This window comes from Pinus tabuliformis, chromosome J, assembly GCF_031772625.1.
Source record: "Pinus tabuliformis cultivar Carrire ecotype Pingquan chromosome J, CPIR1, whole genome shotgun sequence".
Taxonomy (NCBI): Eukaryota; Viridiplantae; Streptophyta; class Pinopsida; order Pinales; family Pinaceae; genus Pinus; species Pinus tabuliformis.
The window spans coordinates 257799946-257822604 of record NC_142295.1 but is presented as its reverse complement, the minus strand read 5'-3'; positions in this window follow the sequence as shown (position 1 = coordinate 257822604).

Sequence of the window (22659 nt, the reverse complement as noted above, 5' to 3'; positions counted from 1 at the left end):
GTTGGTTCTTGTGTGACAACCAAATCTTAATTGGTATTGGTTCTTGTGTTTCAATACCTTGTTTCTTTTTGTTGTAGCAATATTCATTGAACATGTTTAAAAATGCATAAATAAGCCATATAATATGCTCATCATTTTGACATTTATTTGCAAATCACAAAACTTTTGAACCATAATGCAATCATAATTGATTAGGATGAGTATGTTAGGATGAAATGAAGTGAAATGGAATGAAGTGATATGGATGTGATAATAAATGGATGTCCCTTCCCCACAACTAAAGGTGTTTACGTTTTTTCTTTCAAATGAGAAAGGAAATATGGTGAAGTATTTTCCAAAAATTATAATTTTAGTATTCAAGGAATTTTATGATTAAAAGCTAGAAAAGAACATACCTTTGCTTACCTAGGAAGTGGAAAAATTGTGCATATGTATAGAAGTTGTAGCTACTGCTGGATCATGGAATAGAATGTATAATTTCATCTGCTTCTTGGTTGCATAAATGGTGGATGAGGTGGTGAAAGTGGATTATTTATTTCTGCTGCTAAATCTATTGTATCTACTACAAAATGTTGAAATGATATAGTCTTCACCTGCTACAAAACCCGATGGTACAATTCTAGTCATGTGAATAAATGTTTTGTTGTCGAGCATGAAGAGAATTCATTGGATTACCGGCCATTGATGAATGTCGTTAACCAGTGCGAGGCAAACTCTCCATTAATGTCAACAAGTGCCAAGGTACCTAAGTACATCTTGCAAAGTGAAAATAGATGAGCTAATGTCGAGCCACTTGCAAAATATAATTACCAAGGGACATTGATGTATTCCCATGATTGTCAGCGAGAGAACTTGTCATTGATGCATAAAAGCCTCAAGATACCAATAAGGACTCTAGCCCTGAACCTAGATAATGTGTTGATGTTGATAGGCCAATACTTGTTAGAAGGGAGGCCTTAATGAATCCTCCAACATCTAACACGAGTATGAAACGATGATTTTGGAAGGACTATGAATGAAAAATTTTGTAGTGGATCAAGGTTTATTTAATGGAAAGGAAAATGAAAAGAGGGTATAAAAGTGAACGGAAAGCAAAAATACAAATCAGCATGTAAGCTAGATGAATGTCTCTATTAATGGGTTAATGAATGGAAATTATGGAAAATGTGAAGGAAACATGCGACTCTTTGCAAGAAAATGGTGATGACGATGCTTAGAAAAAATTCTTGCATATCTTGTGAGTTTGGACAGGAAAAATGATGGCACTTATGGATGATAGAAATGGATTCAAATGGTTCATGTCTCTTGAAATTGGTCGTAGAAAACCAATCGTGCATAAATTATCCCCCTTCAATTCTTCGATTGTCCTAGAACCTGAAAATAAACATGGCACTAACATTGCAACAAATGCAAGTGTGTTCAAAGAGAAGTGATCAATTTATCTAGGTACATACGAAAAAATTTCATAATTGACAGGCTCATGACATGTTTTCGTTTAAAATGGTTAGTCCAATTTCACAATTGCGATAATAAATCAATTTCTAAAACGATGATATGCACAATTTCCTCAATTTATGTTTGAATCATAGCATTTCATAAATATAAATAAATACTATTTGTGAATGCTTAATGATTCCTACAAAACAATCCTCAATAAAAAAATTCATCAATCGATCTTGCAGATAAAGCGCCTTCATAGTTCTTCTTCTTTCTTGCATCATGCTTGAAAACAACATCATTAGACAAAACCAATAAATTTTGGCCGTGATTATATGATTGGAATGCATTGTTGACAAATATATCGTTGAGTTAAATACATAGTTGCATAATTGTGCAGTTTCTGTAGCTAAAATCTTGAACATATAGTACACACAGCTTTGCATTTTTGTTATGAACAAATAACCAATCCAATCTTCAAATTAATCAATACCTCTTCTAGGAAAATTTGCAAATAAAACATTTTATTTATTTATTATTATTATATATATTATTTTTTTATTTATCATAAATTATTAATTTTAATTATATTAAGTACATAATCCTATAAAATAAAGCAAAAAATTGTCTCTACCTAATGACCATATCTAACTAAACTTAAACCTCAAACAAACAAAAAGCTTTGTCAAAGAGACTGCCTACATGAAAAAAAATGGCAAAAACCATTATCCTTTGGTCAAAATCCTCACCTCCAAGATGGGTATCACCTTTTGTAGTCAAAACCTCACAAACTCTATTGTCAATAGTTAGAATGCTCACATCAAACGTGCCACTGCCAAGATCAAAAACAAAAATATTTTTCTCTCCACCCTTCTTGTCCAAGCCATATGCTATTGCTGCAGTTGTGGGTTCATTGATAATACAAGATACATTCAAGCCAGCAATAACACCAGTTTCCTTCGTTGCTTGGCACTATGCATCAATAAAATAAGCACGGAGAGTCACCACAACATCCTTTATAGTCTTACTAAGGAATGCTTCTGCAGTCTCCTTCATCTTACTCAAAATCATAGCACTGATTTCCTCATGGATAAATACCTTTGTGTCTCCATCTCATACCTGAACTTGAATATAAGGTTTCCTATCTTTGTTCACAATCTTGTATGGTATTAGTTTCATATCCTTCTGAACTTATTTGTCTTCAAAGGCTCTTCTCAGATGCTTGCATCAAACAAATGTCTCTTTTATATGCAGATGTATATAGATTTTGAATGGTGCATAAAGACGTGGAGGTTGAGCTTTCCCACTGGCAGATCTACCTCCTGTAGATCAGAGAGACCAGATTCTTGGTAGATTGTTTGCAGGAGAAAATCGAATGGCTACAACTTTCTCTGTGCATTCATTAAAAATCATTTTTTTCTCATGCAATTTGTCAAATAAGGCTCCAGAGAACCCAGAATATTTCCTAATCGGTTACAAATTTGCTAAAATGGTTTTTGGGTTTTATAACTGATCCCTTTCTTAGAAAAACCCACATTTTATTGTTTTGAAATTCGTTTTCATTTGGCCATAAATTATGTTTTAAAACTAAAATTTTTAAGTTGTTGAGCATTTCTTCTGGTAACTATTGGGTCTTCCATGTCCACAGCCAAGCATGGATGAGGAGTGCATTAAATCAGTCCTCACCTCAAACCCAAATTCTATCACAACATTTTTCCAATGGAACCATCAGAGCTATTTGTTTGTATCTTTTTCACAGTGTGAAAAATCCATTGACTGTGAATTACTAGTCATCCATGAATGTGACAAGTGCAAGTTTCCTCTGTCAGTTGTCACATCTGAAAATATGTGGGAATAGAACAGAGTATTGTAATCTGTGGCAAGTATGTGAGATTGTGTGAAAAGCTACCTCATGATTTACAGTTCCATGAAGAAAATTCTGATGACACTGGGGATTCTTCAAGAGAGTAGCATGGAGAAAATAATCACAGCTTGCCAGTAGTAGAATTGTCTTGGAGAGGCCGTAAGATACCTTGCAGCGTCGTTGGATTTAGCAATCACAGAAATTGCCATAATCATAGGATCATTTGTTATTCAAAGATGCAATCCTAATCAGCAACAATAATATGTATTTTTACACTACTGTATATGCTTATGCTTAATGTGATGGTGTGTATGATGTGACCGAAAAATAAACTTTGTTTTGTCCAATTAGACTGGTTGTATATGTCTGGAGTCGTATCCTTGAAAATTTGACTTGTTTCCCATCGCACAATTGGATTTGGAATCCAAGCTAACGCAATTTTTTTTACAGGTCGCATGAGAGCCAGTTATCAATTTGTCAATTTGTCAATTCTCTTAAAAAAAATTGATAATTTTTATTAAAAATTTACTTTTTCCTTTTTCTTTCTTTTCGGGGTACGTAAGCACCCACGAGGGATTTGAACCAGTGACCTATCACAAGGAGTGCTTTAACAGTGCACCCATTCACTGTCAATCCAAAGCCCCATGGGCACATTTTCCTTATTAAAAACAATAATTTTTTTTTTAATTAAAAATCTAACATGATTTTTTTATATTTTTTAATTATTTAAAATCAAAACATGATTTTTTTATTGAACATATTTGTGATGTTAATGAAAAAAGTGCAAGAAAATAAATAAAAAACTAAATATTTTAAAGTCTAAAAATTAAAAAAATGCAATCAAGAACTTAAAAAATGTAATCAAGCTTGATTTTATTTCCCTATTTTATCCTACTCCAAAGATATATATATATATATATATATATATATATATATATATATATATATATATATATATATATATATATATGAATGTTTCCAATGGAGCCATTTACAGATTAGAATCTCTAAAATGTTCATATCCAAATTTGCAAAATGTACCTGATTGTGCATGAGGACATGAAAAATCATTTTAACCTTTAGATTTTCCGCAAAGATCTCTTGAAGAATGGATGATTGTCATGGCGCAATCATGTTTCGATACCATTCCTCAATGTAGTCCTTGTGCTCCAAAGAATGTTTGATCTGCATTCTAGATCCTTTGTCCATAAATGGTTAGTATTGATTTTTTTGTATTTTTTTTATAAAAATGATATGCAACTAAATTATTTATGCATCTACATGCTTTAATCATATATCTACAAAAAAATGGAAAAAAAAACAAACAAAACAAAACAAAAAACAAAAAACAAAACAAAACAAAACAAAAAAAACAAAAAAACTCTAAACTGAAAGCTAGTTCCTATGCACACTTCCCCGGAAACGGTGCCAAAATGTTAGGCAAATTAATTACCTATCATTTAATTCTCAACCCGAGGATTTCGTAAAACTTGCAAAGCATGTGTGCACTATATATGCTAGAAATTAACTTTCAATTTAGATCAATCTAACTACTAAACCAAACAATGAAAAACCAAATTCGCCTATTCTAATTTAGCACTCAATTCAAAAGAAATTATAGTACAATTATAGTATAGCGTGCAGAATTGAAATCTTAATCTATTAATCTTGTAGGAACTGAAAAGCACACCACTATTTCAGAAATGAAAGAAAAAACAATCATTCTTAACCTCTCACACGGGAAAAGATATGAAATCAAATAAAAACAAATGCTCTTAACTTCTAGGTAGAAAGCAAATAAAAACAATCACTTTTAACCTTTCACACAGGAAAATATATGAAAGAAAATAAAAACAAATGCTCTTAACTTCTAGGTAGAAAGAAATTAAAGACAATCACTCTTAACCTCTCACACAAGAAAAGATATGAAATAAATAAATCTTAATCTATGAAAGTAATAAATCTTAATCTATGAAAAACAATAAATCTCACACATTGTAGGTGGCCAATCCAAAAGCATGAGAGATGGCAAGTTGAGAGACTCTAAATGCAAGCATAACCAATTCAAGGTGACCATCACTCATAAGCATGGTGCTAAATCCAAATTCTATATTCGAAACATGAGCATTTCCCCAACTTTACACATGCCTTTCAAAGGAGAAGGGTCTCCTATTTATACGAAAACATAAGAAGATACCTCATTAATGGAGGTCCATTATTCTCTCCCTAGATCCCTAGCAAATCTCATAGAGTTACAACTCAAATAGGTAATGATGAGACACATATCCTCTTTGACCTTTATCCAAATCTTCTTCTATATCTTGAAGATAATTCGAATCTGAGCATTGGAGGCCATATAAGAGTGCCTTGGAAGCTTCCAAATGACCTACACATGTCATCAAACTCAAGCCACTTTTAAGTATTAGCAAGTATATGTCATTTTTCTAAGTTTTAACCATTTAATTCACTTATAATACTAGAAATCATTAACTTTTGGAAAACACAAAGGTAATCCATATAATTATAAAAATGGAGGCTAAGTGAAAGGTTATATGGTCATGCAGTTGTGACATGTGAGTGAAATGGTGGTGATAAAGGTGAAAGTGGATGATATGTTGAATAAATTTTGGAGACTCTACATTAATGTTGTCATTACAGCCCCTTATTTTTATTGTTGTGCCCATGTTGTCCCCGTATTGTTATTATTGTGCCCCATAGAAGCCCACGATTGTTATTGTTGTGCCCTTACATTATTATTGTTATGTCGGCACTGGTTATATTGTGCCCCTTATACTCATATATATAGAAAGAAGGTATTTTCATTTGTATCATCCAATAATTGTTCATTTATGTAATGCAAATGAGGTTCCCCCCTCGAAGAAGTTGATTTTCAAGTCATTGATCTATCTTTTCTTCTATTTTGTGAGCTAGTTGCATAACAAGAGACAATTATGTCTTCGTAACTAAAAATACAGGAAATACCTAATCTATGTCCTAATCATAGTTATATACAAAATCCCAAATGATTATTCGACATTTCCCCACTTAATTCAAAGGAGCATCTCACATACCAAGTAAATATCTAAACCTTTCAAACTTTTCATGCCCCAATGCTTTGGTAAATATATCTGCAATTTGGTGTGAAGTTGGACAATGTGTTAGATGAAAAAAATTTGGCCTCTACATGATGCAAAATCAAATTATACTTGGTGTTTATATGTTTCGTTTGATCATGAATCTTTGGATTCTTGGCCAATTGAATTGCATAAGAGTTGTCAAAAAATATAGGAGTTGAAGATTTTTGTTTTTCTTGCAAATATTGAAGTACTTTTCAAAGAAAAATGAATTTTTTGGTAGCTTGAGCTACTGCAACATATTTAGATTTTGTGGTAGAATCAGCACGAAAAAATTTCTTGTGTGATCTCCAATTGATGGATGTTGATCAAAGATTCATCAAATAACCAGAAGTAGAGACTCCACTGTCCCTATTTCCATCAAAATAATAATCTGAATAACCAGCAAGATGAAAGTCTAAAACTTTGGAATATTTGATGCCATAAGTTTGGGTTCCTTTCCAATATTTCAGAACTCTTTTTACTTCTACCCAATGCCCCTCACAAGGGTGATGCATAAATCTGGAAAGTATTCCAATAGCATAGGTTATATGAGGATGAGTAATAGATAAATAAATAAAAACATCCAACAAGTTTTTTGTATTTTGTTGGATCTTGAAATGGTTTGCCTTATTCTGAAGTGAGTTTCAAATTCTTCTCCATTGGTGTAACAACAAGATTACAATCCATAATACCTTATTTATTCAGTAGCTTTCCAACATATTTCTTCTCAGAGATACAAATACGTTGAGGTTTTTGATCAACCTCAATTCCAAGATAATAATGATGTAAACCTAAATTCGTTATTTGAAAAAAAAAAATTCCTTCTTAATAGGTGATACATATTCATCATCGTTCATCAACATAGACAACTATATATAAAAATGATCTTCCAACTTTCTTAACAAAAATAGTTCCATCATCTAGATCAAAATTATTATAATTTAACATAAGAATGTGTTCATTTAGTTTCGCATACCATACACATGGTTCTTGTTTAAAGCCATACAAAAACCAGTTTTAAAAAACCAGTTTTAACATCCATATGATGAATCTTCCATTCTTTCTAAGACGTAATAGAAAATTGAGTTCTAATAGTTCCCCATTTAGTTGTAGGGGCAAATGTTTCTTTATAGTCAACACCCTCTTTCTGTGCATATCCCTTTTCTACAAGTCTTTCCTTCTGCTTATCAAGTGAACCATCAACTTTATAATTAGTTTAACAAACCCATTTGCAACATATAGGTTTGATTCCAACAGGAGGATACACCAGCCTCCATGTGACACTTTTTATGAGGGCACCATTTTCCTTTTTATTTGCATCTTTCCACTAATCATAATTAGCGACTTCTTCAAAACAAGTAGGTTCACAATCAACAAAAAATTTAAATTCACAATGATAATAGTTACCTGAAGAATTCACTGTCTCAAACTAATAAATTTTCCTAGTGAATGTTCTAATACAAGGTGATCCTCGTAGAGGTTGTGAAGGAAGTTTCTCATCTTGTGAAATGGACTCTTCATTACTCTATGTCCTAATCTCAATTCTTCTTGTTTATGTCCCTCCTATCCATGTAGAATCACTTTTATCATCCAATTTATCTTCAGCAGTAGAAATATTATCACCATTTTGAGAAGGAAAATTCACAGGGTGATCTAATATGGGAATTCTCCCTTCAGGATGTGGAAATATATTATTTTATTCATAATAAAACTTCTTAGGCACAAAATTCTCTAACTTATTAAGTTTCCTATCAACAACGAGTGTATTTTATCAGAATCAAGAAAAGTTATATTTTATGACAAAATAAACTTCTTATTCTCTTCATCATACAATTTGTATGCCTTATAAGTCATAAAATACCCCCAAAATATGCATTTTTTTCTTCTTTCACTCAACTTATTTATTTGTTGTTTAGGAATGAAAGCATAACATTGAGAACAAAAAATTCTAAAATGTTGAATAAGAGGAAGATAATTATACTACATTTCATATGGAGTTTTATTGTTGATGATAGAGGAAGGACATTGATTTCTAATATAAGTTGAATAGAGCATTAGTTATCCCCAAAAATATAATTTTATTTTCTTAAAAAATATCATTGATCTATCTAAAAGTTTGCGTAATAACCTGTTAAGAGTTTTAAACCCAATGTTTCGGATGTCCATGTGATTCCATCTTCAGGGGATGCGCAGATTATGGAAAGATTGGTGTGGAGTAGGGCAAGGAAAAACAAGAATATATATAATGATAGATGAAGGGAATTGTGGACTTTGTTGATGGAATATATAATTGGGATTCTTAATATAATTAATTTGGGTTATTAAAGATATAAAATAATTCAATTAAAAGATAATTTATAATAATTCTTATGTTAATTATATATGTGTATGATATTTTATTTTAAATTAATTATTTATTAATGATTTATAATGATCTTAAATTATAATAGAATCCTAAATTCACTTTATAATCACTGAATAGTAGGCATTTAAGATTAAGTGAAAATAATTAATGTAAATGAATATTCTTGTTTTAATGTATTTAGGGTTATTTTAGAGAGGATTTAATTTAATTAGGGGATAATTAATGTATTATATGTTAATGAGTAAGAAATTTTTGTTTTTATTTTGTTTGATTATTTATTAATTTATTATTTCTTTTTTATTTGATTATTTATTAATTTAATTTACCCATTACTATATGATTATATATGAATTCTTATGTTAAAATTATTATGTTTTATTTTAATTATTTTATGTATTTAGACTATTTAATAGTAACTTTTATCTTTAATTAATAATGTTAAATCCTATAAGCTCGAAAGAATAATTTTAAGGGAATATGATAAAAATTTTAGGTTAATGTTAAAACATCTTAGATTAGTTATTATGAATGGTGTGATTTATTAAGGGCTTCCAGGCATTACTAATGCTAAGGCCTTCATCATGGTTTATATTGTTCTTTATTTTTTCAATTTCTATGGCCTCTTTAATTTTATGTTTTAGGTAATGTTCTTCCTTGATGACAAGTTTAGCTTCCTCTATACAAATGTAGTGTGAGGAGGAGAAGGCATGTTTTGCAAGAGTGGATTTGGATGTTTTGTTCCTAGATATGTCAGTTGCATGTTCCTTAAGCCTGATGTTTAATGATCTGCCTATTTCACCAATGTATTATTTTCCACAAGAGCATGGGACAATGTATACTCCTTTTTGAAGTCTAGGGTTTATAGGGTCTTTAGCAGAGTCTACTATATTTCTAATAGAGTTAGGGGGAGTGAAAGAAATGTTGATGTTGTGTTTTCTTAGGATTCTTGAAATCTTATCAGTTGTTCCTTTTATGTAAGGTAAAGAGATTTTAGGAATGTCAAAGGTTTTCTTTACCTTATTATTCTTTAGGGTTTGATGGATGGTTTTGTTGATGATTTTTTTATTATATCCATTATGTTCAAAGACTTGTTGGAGGTGTTTTAGCTCATGCTTTAGGTTCTTGGGGTCAGAAATTCTAGAGGCTCTAGTGGCAAGGGTTTTAACCATTCCATATTTTTTCTTGGGATGGTTGTGAGAGTTCGCATGAAGGTATAATTTCAGGTGGATTTTCTTCCTATGTACTTTGGAGTTCTCCCTATGTACTTTGGAGCTAAGCTTCCAATATTTTTTGGATAAGAGGACGTCAAGAAATGGTAATTGGTTATCCTTTTCTACTTAAATAGAGAATTTAATGTGATTTTAGAGACTATTAATGTGAGTTCAAAATTCCTCAAGATTTCACTTATGATGTCTTCATTTTGCGAAAACATCATCCACAAATATTTTCCATTCTTCTCAGGAATAAGGAAAGGATTTGAGGGATTTTTGTTCAAAACGTTCCATGTATATGTTTACAACTATAGGAGATATAGGTGAGCACATTGCTACTCCATGAGTTTGGGTATAAATTTTACCTTTAAAGCTAAAATAGGATGACTGCAAGCAATTTTTAAGGAGGTCTACAGTTTCATTATTAGTGATTGATTTCATAACCTCTAAGGCTTCATCCAATGGTATCATAGTGTACAATGAAACAACTTCAAATCTTACCATGAGATATTCATATTTCATTTCTATGTTTTTGGTCCATTGAACTATTAATGTAGAGTCTTTAATATAAGATGAAGTGTTACAAGTTAAGGGATGTAACTTTCTAGCAAGGAATTGAGCAAGGAGGTAGGTGGGTGAACCTATGGTATTAACTATGGGTCTTAATGGGATGCCTTCTTTATGAACCTTGGGAGCACCGTATATTCTAGGAGTGATGGAGCTAGTAGGGGTGATTTTCTTTTTTGTAATAGTGTCTAGAGAAGAATATTTTATTTTCTTGGTGACATCCTTAAGAATTTTAGCACTAGGGTATTTATCCAAGATTTTGTAGCATTCAATATTATTTAAGTGATCTTCCATTTTCCTGTTGTAATCAAATCTGTTCATAATTACAGTTGCATTCCCTTTGTTTGATTTTAAGATAGGTATGTCTTTGTTCCTTTTTAGGTTATTTAAGGCTATTTTTTCTTCTTTCCTTATGTTACCTAAAGGAGGTTTGGAATTTCTAAGAATTTTAGCAATGTCTTGTCTAATTTCTTAGGAGGTTTGGAATTTCTAAGAATTTTAGCAATGTCTTTTCTAATGTATTAGGCTTCTGTTAGATTAACATCTTTTAAGGATACCTCTTTGTTACTCATTATCTCATCAACTAGGATTTTACTCTTAGTGATGGAAAAATTTAGACCTTTATGAAGAATAGATTCGAAATAGGGGTCCAAAATTTTGTTTGAAAAGTTGATGAGTGTGGGATTAATGAATCCTACCATTTGAGATATGGCTAGTTGATCTAACCATATTAAGTTGTATTTTGTTCATTCTTTATGCAACACCATTTTGTTGTTGATTATAAGGTATTGGGGTTTGGTGTTTGATTTCATTTTCTTGCAAATATATTTCAAAAACATGTGAACTATATTCTCCCCCTTCGTCACTTCTTATAGTACCAATATTAAGTTTCCCTTCATTTGTAATCAAGAGAATATTTTTTAAACACATCAAAAAATTGTGATTTTTTGATCGACCTAACACATTCTCGAATAATCATCAATAAAATTTACTATGTATTTATTTCCTTTAGCAGTTGGTACATGCATAGGTCCATATAAATCTGATTTAATTTCCTAGAACCCCTAGAAGTAGAGCTCTTAAAAGATTGTTTGTGATACTTCTAAGATATGCAAGCATTACATGGAGTCATATTTTTTGGAACTATTGGAAGTCCCTTAATCTCATGTTGTCTGGTAATTCTAATACTTTCATAATTCATATGACCAAAGTCACCATACCACAATAAAGATGATGACAAAGTATGGACCAAATGATTAGAATTTAGTAATTTCAACTTTAATCATTTATCTTCTTCCACATGAGCCATTAGAGTTTTCATTATCACTTGCTCTTCGAATTTCCAATTTTCCACCAAATGTGTATTGAATGTCTGTGTTTTCTTATTTATACAAGAGATAATAAATTCCTTTGGAACTATCGAAAATGTAGTAAAATCTGCAAGTTCAGGAATTTTTAAGTGGGATGGTTTGATTTGAGACTCATAAGAAAAATACACTACTGCATCAATATTATCATTGATTTTTTCAAACAAATATCTTCTAAAGTTCATATGGAAAGTGGCACTGGTGTCTAAAATAAAACTTCCATGCCATGAAGAAAAAAAGGTACTAAATATATTTGCCATATTAAAATTACAATGGGAAAAAACATAATGTGCATTGTGAGAAGTTTGTCCTTTTTATGGAATTAGTTGATGTTTCTTTTCAAGAATTTGTTATCTTCTTTCATTAATCTTATGAAGGGAATTCTACAATTTATGTTTTTTATCATAAATATTTCTTTTTCTATCATTCTGTTGTTGTCTGTCTAGATTATTTTTTCTAGTGCCTCTTTAAGTCCTCATACCTTGTCCTCTACTACCCTTAATATTTCTCACCAATTCTTCTTGATATTTTTGGTCGTTTTGAGGAGCCTATAATATTTGAGTATTATAATTGTGTAAAGTTTCTTTATTGCAAAAATCTTTCTCTCTTTCTGGTATTTTCCCTATTAATTTGTCAAAATTTAAATATTTTAACTCCCCACTAGCTTGGAGAGACTTCAAGTAGTGTGAATAACCAAGGTATAGGGATTTTATAAAAGAAGTAAGATGCACATAAAATTTGACTCTAGTCTATTCAATTTCATGATCCATGGCTTTAATTTTAGAAGCAAGTTTCAATGCATCATTATCTTTCATTTCCAAACAATTTCAATAATAACTAGATTATCTCCAATTCCTAATGTGTATCATAAATCTCTTTCAATTTTGTTATTGCTTCATAAACGATTTTATTTTCAATTTTGTATTTTCTTACTTCTTAGGCTAATGAAGTAGAAATTAAAGCATAGGCCTTTTTATCCTTAATCTCAGATTGCAAACTTTTTCTCCTCATCAAGGGGTTTTGGTGCATCACCTCCTTTTCCTTCACTAACTTCATTCAACAGATCATTAAAAATTAGTATATTTTTTATTTTTTGTTCCACTCTTGGTAATTTTCTTTTCCAAACAAAACCACTTCAACTAAAAACACCAAACAATTCATTTTTGTAGAAAAAATAAATAATGTATTAATCTTTCTTCTTATAATTTTTTTTTAAATTTGTTACTCCCTTCCAAAACTAAAATTTTAATGGATTCAATAATGAGTTTATTTATTTCTAAATTCAACACCCAAATGAATTTATTTAGCTTTGAATTCAACACCCAGTCGTGAGCATTCAAACTTTAGTGGAGAATGACATTTGTTACACGTCGCAACAAATGAACGATGCTACCCAACAATCCAACCGTTCCTCTCAACACTTCATCCTCAGAACTTTATTCTAGGCAGTGGTCTAGGGGTGTGGTTCAATATTGCTCACACAACAGTTTCTCAAAACCAATAACTTGTGGTGTGGAGGTGGTTTCCAAAACCACCAACTCACTTTTGGTCTTCCAATCAAGTCAAGCTAGGTCACTTACACTACTAGCCTCGAGGTTAGGTTCCACAATGAACACTCCTCTTGTTTCCACTAATGGGGCACTCTTGGTGCAACTTCTGCAATAATGGAGTTCTAACTAGGCACTATGACTTCAATGATTTTCTAAAACCAGCGCTGTTGTGATACGAGTGTTACATGTGTTTGGAGAATTCCATAATGAAAATACAGTATTGTATGATGTAGTTATTAAAAGCAGAGGATATATTTATAGAATCATATTGGAAGGGATTAAAAATAGAGGAAATACCTAATCTATATATTAATCATAATTATATACAAAATCCCAAAAGGTTATTCAATATTCATAACATTCTATATTTATAAAATAATGAACTACATATCTTCCTAAATAACTTATTAATGGAATAAGAATTTTCTCTTTTTATATTATTATCAATATTAATTTTCTTTTTGTTATTAATATTTTTTAAATAATATATATCAATTCCATATAGAAATAAATAAATTACACATATTGCTACAATGAAAAATAAAAATATAAAATATTTTCTATTTAAAATTACTTTGTTTTTCTTCATATCAACTTGATATAAACTATGTTATAGTTTAGTTTAGCATTGAGGAGTGGAAGCTATAATGTTTAACATTAAAATAGAAATATTTTTTTTATATTATTCAAAAAAAAATTCCAAACATGAAATTTGACTATAACTTTGAAGGTCTTATTGTAGTCTTTGGACCATAACTTGGAAGGTCTTCTTTGTGTCATGTTCATAATTGTCTCATATTTTTTTGCCATAATATTTTGATGTAGTTACAATATTTATACATTAGTGCAATGATTTTTATTGTAAAACTTCATAGGAAGACCACATAAAATTAAAATCCTTAAAAATAGCTCATATTCAAATAAATAACAATTTTACAATTTACACACAATAGTTTAAGAAAGTATTTGCATAAAAAATGAATAGAACTAACCTATTTACCATGAGTTACACTATAATTTAAGCAAGTATTTGCATAAAAAATGAATAGGAACAAGATGGAAATAAATATAAATACTTAGAGTTATTTCCTTCCATTATTTATGTTTTCTTCAAGAACATGTAACAGTAAAAGTGTAAATATGTAAACCTAACTAGTGGTTACTACCCACCTAAAATTTATGTGAAATATTTATCCCTTATTTATGTTTTCTTCAAGAACATGTAAGAGTAAAAGTGTAAATGTGTAAACCTAACTAGTGGTTACTACCCACCTATAATTTATGCAAAATCTTTATCCCTTAGTAGGAAATCAAAGGATGAAGGATTTTGATGTTTGAAAATAAACAATTTGGTTTATTTTATATAATGTTTTTAAGGATATAAAAATAATAATATTTTGTTCACATATTTAAAACAACATGACAAATAAAAGAAGTTTCCCAAAAAATTGCATACTACATGCTGATTGAGGCATTTACCGCCAATAGCCCTTAGAATGGTTATCCTTAATAACATTGGATTCTTCATTGATAGTAAGAATTGATATAAATATATCATTATTAGTTATTGAGTTTTATTCTCAAAAAGTTTTATAAACATATTCATCCTCAAATATAAGTACAATGTGTTTTATAACATTTTTTGTGATGTTATAATTTGTAAAACTTTCTCTATTTTTAAGAAAGAAAAAGCGAAATTGTATTATATTGAGTCTATATAACTGCTCCAGATAGTACATTTACATGCTAATTGAGGAAGCTAAGAACATATGACACAAAACCAGAGGAAGAGATCCTCTGAGAAGGATGCCGAAGCTCAAAAACATACACAGATACAAATATATTAGACACCTCCAGCATAACTAGGAAGAAGATCAGAGATAGATATAGTCATTCATACCATACAAATGCTTGAAAACCAAAAAGGTAGATAAAGACAGACCTGAAGGACATAAGCAAGAGATTAAAAGCCAGGGATAGAAAAATCTTGAATGATAAAGGACTCCTCGCCAGATATTACCTTCATGGACCAGGAACCTGTACCTAGTTGAAGACCCTCCTTTGACAGGCAGTTCGCTTGCTGGTTCTGAGCTCTGAAGATGTGCTGAATGGAACACCCTCTCATAAGTCCCCAAAAAAACATGATCCTGTCCATCCAGTCTACCAGGTGAGGGCACCTGATGAAGCTTTTACCATTGACATGATCGATCATGGTTTTGGAGTCCCCATAAATAGAGATGGAATGAATGTCAAAAAAAATACAGAAGGCGAGAAGACCCGCAAGGGCCTTCGCCTCTGCCATGTTGTTTGTGCCCTTACCTGCATTCCAAGAAAGACTATATTGGAGATTCTCGTCCATAATTATGAAAACCCCACATCCGCAAGAGTTTTGCTGAGCGGCGCCATCAAAAAAGGCCCTCGGGGACCTGAAAAGAGAAACTACTTGTCCATTTCTGTTGACAGCTTTCAATTTGGGCAACTTTTTCGGGACAGAGTCGTAGATGAGAATTATGTGTTGTAATATATCCTTGAGAGGCTCCTTTGCTTCTTTGAAAATAATGTTGTTCCTCCACCTCCAAGCACACCATAGAACGATAATAATGAACGATCTCCATGAATCTCTTTGCCTGCTCCACCAATCAAAAGTAGCATGTGTATAAGCATGAGAGACAAGAGGGAAACCATATAAAATTTCCAATTCGTGCCATATTTGCAGAATAGATTTGCATTGGAAGAACATGTGAAAGTTTGTTTCCTCTTCTAATTCGCACATCAGGCACCTGCTCGGCCCATGCCACTTCCTTTTCTTTAAATTCTCCCAGGTCAGATTTTTATTGTAAAACACCAGCCACGAGAAGTATATTAATTTGGGAGAGCATCCTGATTTCCAAAATGTTGATGGGAAAGTGGGATTAGAATACAAGGGCTTCAAACCAATCAGATCTGTATAAATATCCTTTACGCATACCTGTATATTTGCGTTTGACGTTTTCCAGATTAAATAATCCTGCGGCCTGGACCGGAGAAAACCACAGCTTCTCAGTACGATTCTGACTGAGTTCCAAAGACTTACCATAGACTCTGACATACCAAGATCTCCAGCCATTTTCCATAAAGGGAGAGGGCCTTGCCAACCTGCAATCAGCTTATCCCACGTGAAGAAACCTTTTCTATGGAGGAAGATTAGGATCCTTTCGGGAATTGAAATGCTCTCACGCCCGCTCATGATGGGATCTATTCCGATAAGGATTCTTCTACCAGATTGAAAGCACCATTTCAGGTTCCTTAAGAAATATTGTTCTATTTTGCAGAAACTGAGCCAGATGGCAGAGCCATGCATTGCTCCAATCCTCCCTAAACGGAACCAGTATTCCATGCCTTTTCCCCTCAAATATTTTGTTTTAATGGCAGTGCTCCACGCCCCTTTCCCGTAGATACCCCTCCACAAAGATTTGCACAGGAGTGCTTTCCCGAAGGTCCTCATATCCAATAATCCCCATCCACCTGTAGTCTTCAGCCTAGAAATCTTTTCCAAAGTAGTGAGATGATATTTTCCTTTAACTAATTTGTCGCCCGATATGAAATTTGTAGTGACCTTGTTCATTTTCTGAATGATACTTGCCGGGAGGAAGAAAATGTGACCCCAATATACAACAAGTTGTGATAGGACTGATTGAGTTAGGACGATTCTTCTAGCCAGAGATAGACACTTATATTCCCAGGCAGATATCTTTTGTAGTATCTATCAATAAGCCATTGCCAATCATCCTTAGAGTAGCTCTTTGCCTTTAGATGAAAACCAAAATATTTACTTGATTGACCTTGTACCGATTCCAAACAAGGCGGAGATCCATTCCATTGTTTCCATATTGGCGCCATTGTGGTAGAGAAAGGACTTGGACTTGTTTATTTGTAAGCCGGTGGCACTTTGAAACCTATAAAGAATGTCATTGAGACATATCCACGAAATCCTGCACAACATTGCAAAAATAAGCACATCATCGACAAATAAATTGTGCGAGATGAAGTTGTTCCTGCAAATCTTCACGGGCTTGCATCTGTTCTCTGAAACCGCCTTATTGATATGAAGGCTTAAAGAGTTCATTGCTAAGATGAACAGCAGCAGCGACAAAGGGAAACCTTGACGTAGTCCCCTTTCTGCTGGGAAAAAAGGGGAAGGGATCCCATTTATAATGACATCATAGTTCACGTTCTCAATACATGCCATAATCCAATTTATGACATTTGATTTCAGACCAATCTTTGCTAATAAACACCTGATAAAACCCCAGTCTAAGCAATCATAAGCTCTTTGTAAATCAATTTTCAAAATGGCTGCTTCAGATTGATTTGAGATCATGGAGAACAGGCTTTCCTGTGTGCTGGCGACAACATCCATTATATTTCTTCCCTTTAAAAACGCATGTTGGTCCTTTGATAATGAGCTGGCTAATGTCGCTTTAATCCTCTCTGCTATGATTTTTGTGATAATTTTGAAAGTTATGTTGCACAAGGAAATCGGCCTAAAATCTTTAAAGGAGTCTGCTTCCAATTTCTTTGGGATGAGAGCAATCTGCGTGGATGATGTAATGTGATGAATGCTACCTGAGATTCTTGCTGCTTCAACCATCCTTAACAGATCTAGTTTGATGATGTCAAAGAAATGAATGAAGAATTCTATTGTCCAATCATCCAGGCTAGGACATTTATCCTTCTTAAAGGCCTTCATAACTCTTAAAAGTTCTTCCTCTGTTATAGGCTGGAAGAGATCTTCATTTTTTCCATCATCAAACATTTGAGGGACTTGATCAATACCCCATAGGATATCATGAAAGCTGTTATTTTTCCTTCTTTTGTATTGGTCTTTAAAATGTCTCACTGCTGCCTTTGAGATTTCTTTTTGAGAGAAGAGAAAACCTCCCTGACCATCACTAATTTTCCATATAGTGTTCCTCTCCCGCCTGGCATTTGCATACTTGTGAAAAAAATTAGTGTTCCTATCACCTTCCTCGAGCTAGATCGCCCTGCTCTTTAATCTCCATAACACTTCCTCCTTCTTTAGAATAATTTGTTTTTTTCTTTCGAGCTCATTTAGGCAGTATCTCATGCTAAAAGGGAGAGAGTTAGCTTTCAAAAACTTGGAAATATCGTCCAGTTCCTTTTCTATTTCTTGTAGAGCCAATCTGTCTGACTGTCTTTTTTTATGTTGGCATTCCTTTACCACTTTTCTCATTGAGGACATCTTGTCTCTAAAGGTTATAAAAGGAGGAAGCGAGCCTTTTGCAAATAATTCATTCCAAACTTTTGTTATTTCTTCATTGAAAGTTGGGTCCTCTAAGCATGTTCTGTTGAATTTAAAGGATTACCCATTCCTATACCCCTTTTCCCTCCAGCTGAGAGAAATTGGCCTATGGTAAAAAATGAAGACATTTTCAATGGACAAAAAAGGCATGACCATTTTGTCAATAATGCTAACATGTATTATAAACCGATCTATCCTTTTTGCAATGTAGGCCTCTTCTATTCTTCCGTTATCCCACATAGGGGACATTTTGGGCGGGGCAACATCTACAACATTCCTGTGGAGGAATTCATACTTAATTCAATTTGAGAGCCGATCTCTCTTCCTGCACTTTCCCCATCTTTCTTCCGAGCTTAGAGTAATGTTTATATCGCCTGCAATCATTAATGACTCAATGTCAAAGATTTCTGAATCAAAAAATTTATCCCAGAAGTGAGTCATGTTCTTATAAGGGGCATAGATATTCAAGATATTGATGGGACAGTTATATCCTCTAATAAATTTTGTGATAAGAATTCCAAAAAAACATTTGTAGGCTTTAGCTTTGATCCAGGAAGGATCCCACATAACATCCAGCCCTCCCGAAAGTCCCTTGGCTTCCGAGGCTGCCATATGCCACAAGGGAAACATTTTCCTGAAATAGGAAATGGACGCCTGTTTGTTGTGCATGGTTTCTTGTATTAGAATAATTTTTGGCTTGGTTGAGAAGAAAAGCTCTTTGAGTGCCAAAAATTTGAGATCTGCTCCCAGACATCAGATATTCATTGATATGATGAAAGTCATTTGGGGAGATTTCTAGTCGTGCTTTCTCTAAGAGGTTGATTCTCTGTCATGTCAATGATGGGAATGTCCACAAGGGATAGGTTCCTTACTCCACAGTCCGCATCTTTTGTCCTCCCCCAATAGTGTCTGCTACCCCCCTTATTTTTTTTCCTCACTGTTATATTTTTAGCAGAGTTTGGGCTAATGATCGAGGGTGAGGGATTCCGAGGCTTATGGATGGTTAAGGGTTCCATCTCGAGAGATTTCTCGCTTAGAAGAAAATCTAGGTCACTATCAAACAAATTTGTTGGAGATGAGACTGGGGAATTTAAAGGGGTGGCAGATACCATCGGCTCTTTTCCTTTTGAGGAGGGAAAATGGATTTTATCGGGCATAGGCGAGGAAGATGAGATGAGGATGGATTGGGATCCCACTTTAAAATCCTTTGGCTTGGAGATCGGAGGGGGAGGAGGAATTTCTTTTTCATCCTTTGGTTCCGGGGGGGGTGAGCAAAGAAAAGTTTGTAACTCTTTTTCAGCGCTAAAATCAATTATAGAGAAAGATTCTGGCTTGGAACCGAGGCATAGAGAGTGATCTTGAGTGAAATACTGAGGAGATTGAATGGTTCTGTCTTCCAGATTCTTGAGATCTTGAACAACCTCCAAATCTATTGGAGTCAAATTGGCTGTAGGAGATAGCTTCTCTTCATCAGAGGAAAATAGTGAAGCTGCCAGGACCTTTTCATGATACACCCTTCTTTTTATAATCGGCGTCGAGGGAAATTTCTTATTAGATGTCCTGTCTTGTGACAAGCGGCACATCTGAAGGGGATACCACAGAAGTTTAGCCTTTGTTTTATTTTTAAGTCCCTCCATGCAATCTCTATATGATCCAAAAATCCTCCCCTATAGGCATTTTCAATAAGTATCCATGCAATGCACTTGTCTTTTTCCCCTAGACACCATGGGTCAACATAGATAAATCTTCCAATGGAATTACCTATCTCTGTTAAAGTCTCCTTGGACCACATCTCCAAAGGAATATTTGGGAGCTTTACCCAAATAAAATTATTCGAGGGGGTGTTTTTCAAGGGGTTGTAACCTATATACCACCTGTGGAGTGCGAGGAAACTTTTCCATGTACCCAAGGCCAAGTCTGAATGGCTTCTACATCACCAGCACTTAAAAAATGAAAGCAATACCACTCCTTCATGAGCTTTGATACAATGGGAAGGTATCTGATCAGCTGCTTCCACTGAGACATAAGCTAATTTCTCATCGCGGTATCATCCATTTCTGGAAAGTGCCATCTACCCACCAAGGCAAGGTCCTTAAGGCTTTCTATACGCTCAGACAAGGCGGTACTATCCAGTTTTAAAGAAGCAGGTGGAGGAGTGGTTTTAACGGGGTTCCGGGTCTTGTTATAACGATTTGCATGTTCATGCAAGACTTTTTGTGACTGGTCTCTATCCTTGTCAGCATCTGGCATTGTTGATTGAACGACCACGTCATCCAAAGTAGATTGCCAACCTCCCGCTAATGTGGAACCTCCCCATTCTTTCTCAGCCTGTATGGCAGCACGTATCATGGCCTCCGTGGCTGATACGTCTGACCCACCCTCCATGCGCCTCCAATTCGTCCACCTAGCTTTGACTGTAGGATTTTTGTCCTAGATAGATTTCCAAATCAGGTTTTATAAACCAGGAATAAATGAGCAGCAGTCCGACCTCTGAATGAAATGCCTAGATGATATAATGCCAAAAGTGGGGGATAAGACTTTTCTGACAAAGAAACCTGGCGATTTGAAGACTCGGTAAGGAATGTTTTAATGGGCACAGATATAGAAAATCCTCCCTTCCAAGGATAATAACTAGGGGATGGATTGCCAAATCAGGAGATTGTACCAGCTATAAATGAGCATCTGACTAAGCACTGAAAATAAGACCTGGATTAGGTAATGCTGGAAGTATGAATTAAGACTCTTCTGACAGAGGACTCGCTATTCGAGAGAGGCTCGGGAACAGATATGGACAGCTATCCAAGACCAATAACTAAGATTTATTGCACTCAATTTGGCAAGGTGAAATGGCGTCGGTCTTGGTACCTTATCTCAGTGCCATTTGAAAAAACCGGGATAGGACACTCAAAACCCCGGTCCCGTGAAGAGGTTTCTGATCCCGTGAAGTGGTTTTGGAGGGAGAGAGTTCTGAATCCTGCTCATGAGCTATGGCGAAGAACGGACCCTATCCAATATTCTACCAAGACTTACAATGGAGTCTTTCAGCTTCTATGAATAATTTAACTAGATGATGAGTCTTGGCAGACTATGCAACAACAGTAAATTTCAAAAATGCACCACCAGGTTCCTATCTTAATTCGAAAATCTGAACAGGGTTTATAGATTACTACAGACTGCTTCAGTTTGTGTATGAAAACCCAAAACATGCTGATAAAACTAGACTCTAAGCAATGGGACTTAAAACTTTGCTGGAAAAACCCGATTTTTAACAGAGATGCTAAATACTGGCCAAATTATAACTCAAACTTTCTTCCCATCTATAATCTTTTTACAGCATCCGAGCTAGGATAAACATTAGTCTAAACAAGCTCACTATGATTATGAAACGCTAAAAATTTTCAAACGAGTGCCTGCATTTCAGGAGCTTAAAGAGGAACTGAGTAAACTGTAAAAAGCGGAAAAAAGAACAAGAGAAGACTGACCTCTTACCGAGCGCAAGCCGAGTGGAGAGAAACTTTAAACCTCCAGCAAAACCAAAACCAGAGCTTCGACACTGGAGATGATAGTGAAAAAGAAAGAAGGGAGAGACTAGCTGCAAGGTCGAACCTGCGCTAGTGCGCACAGGATGAGAAGAATTGCTAGCCAAACTTCTTCCTTCCCGCAAAGGCTAGATTTGTAGAAGCTACTAAGGATTTGAGACCGGGGAGGAGTAGAGTGAGCGTGTCAGTCTATGGAATGGCATGGAGGGTCATAGGGCCATATTCTGACAGATGGCTAGCACGTCGAGCAGCAGACGTGCATGGGCATTCAAACAAAAATGTCGGGATAATTGTGTCGGTGAAAATCAGAAAGTTAGACATGCATTGGCTCCACGCATTCC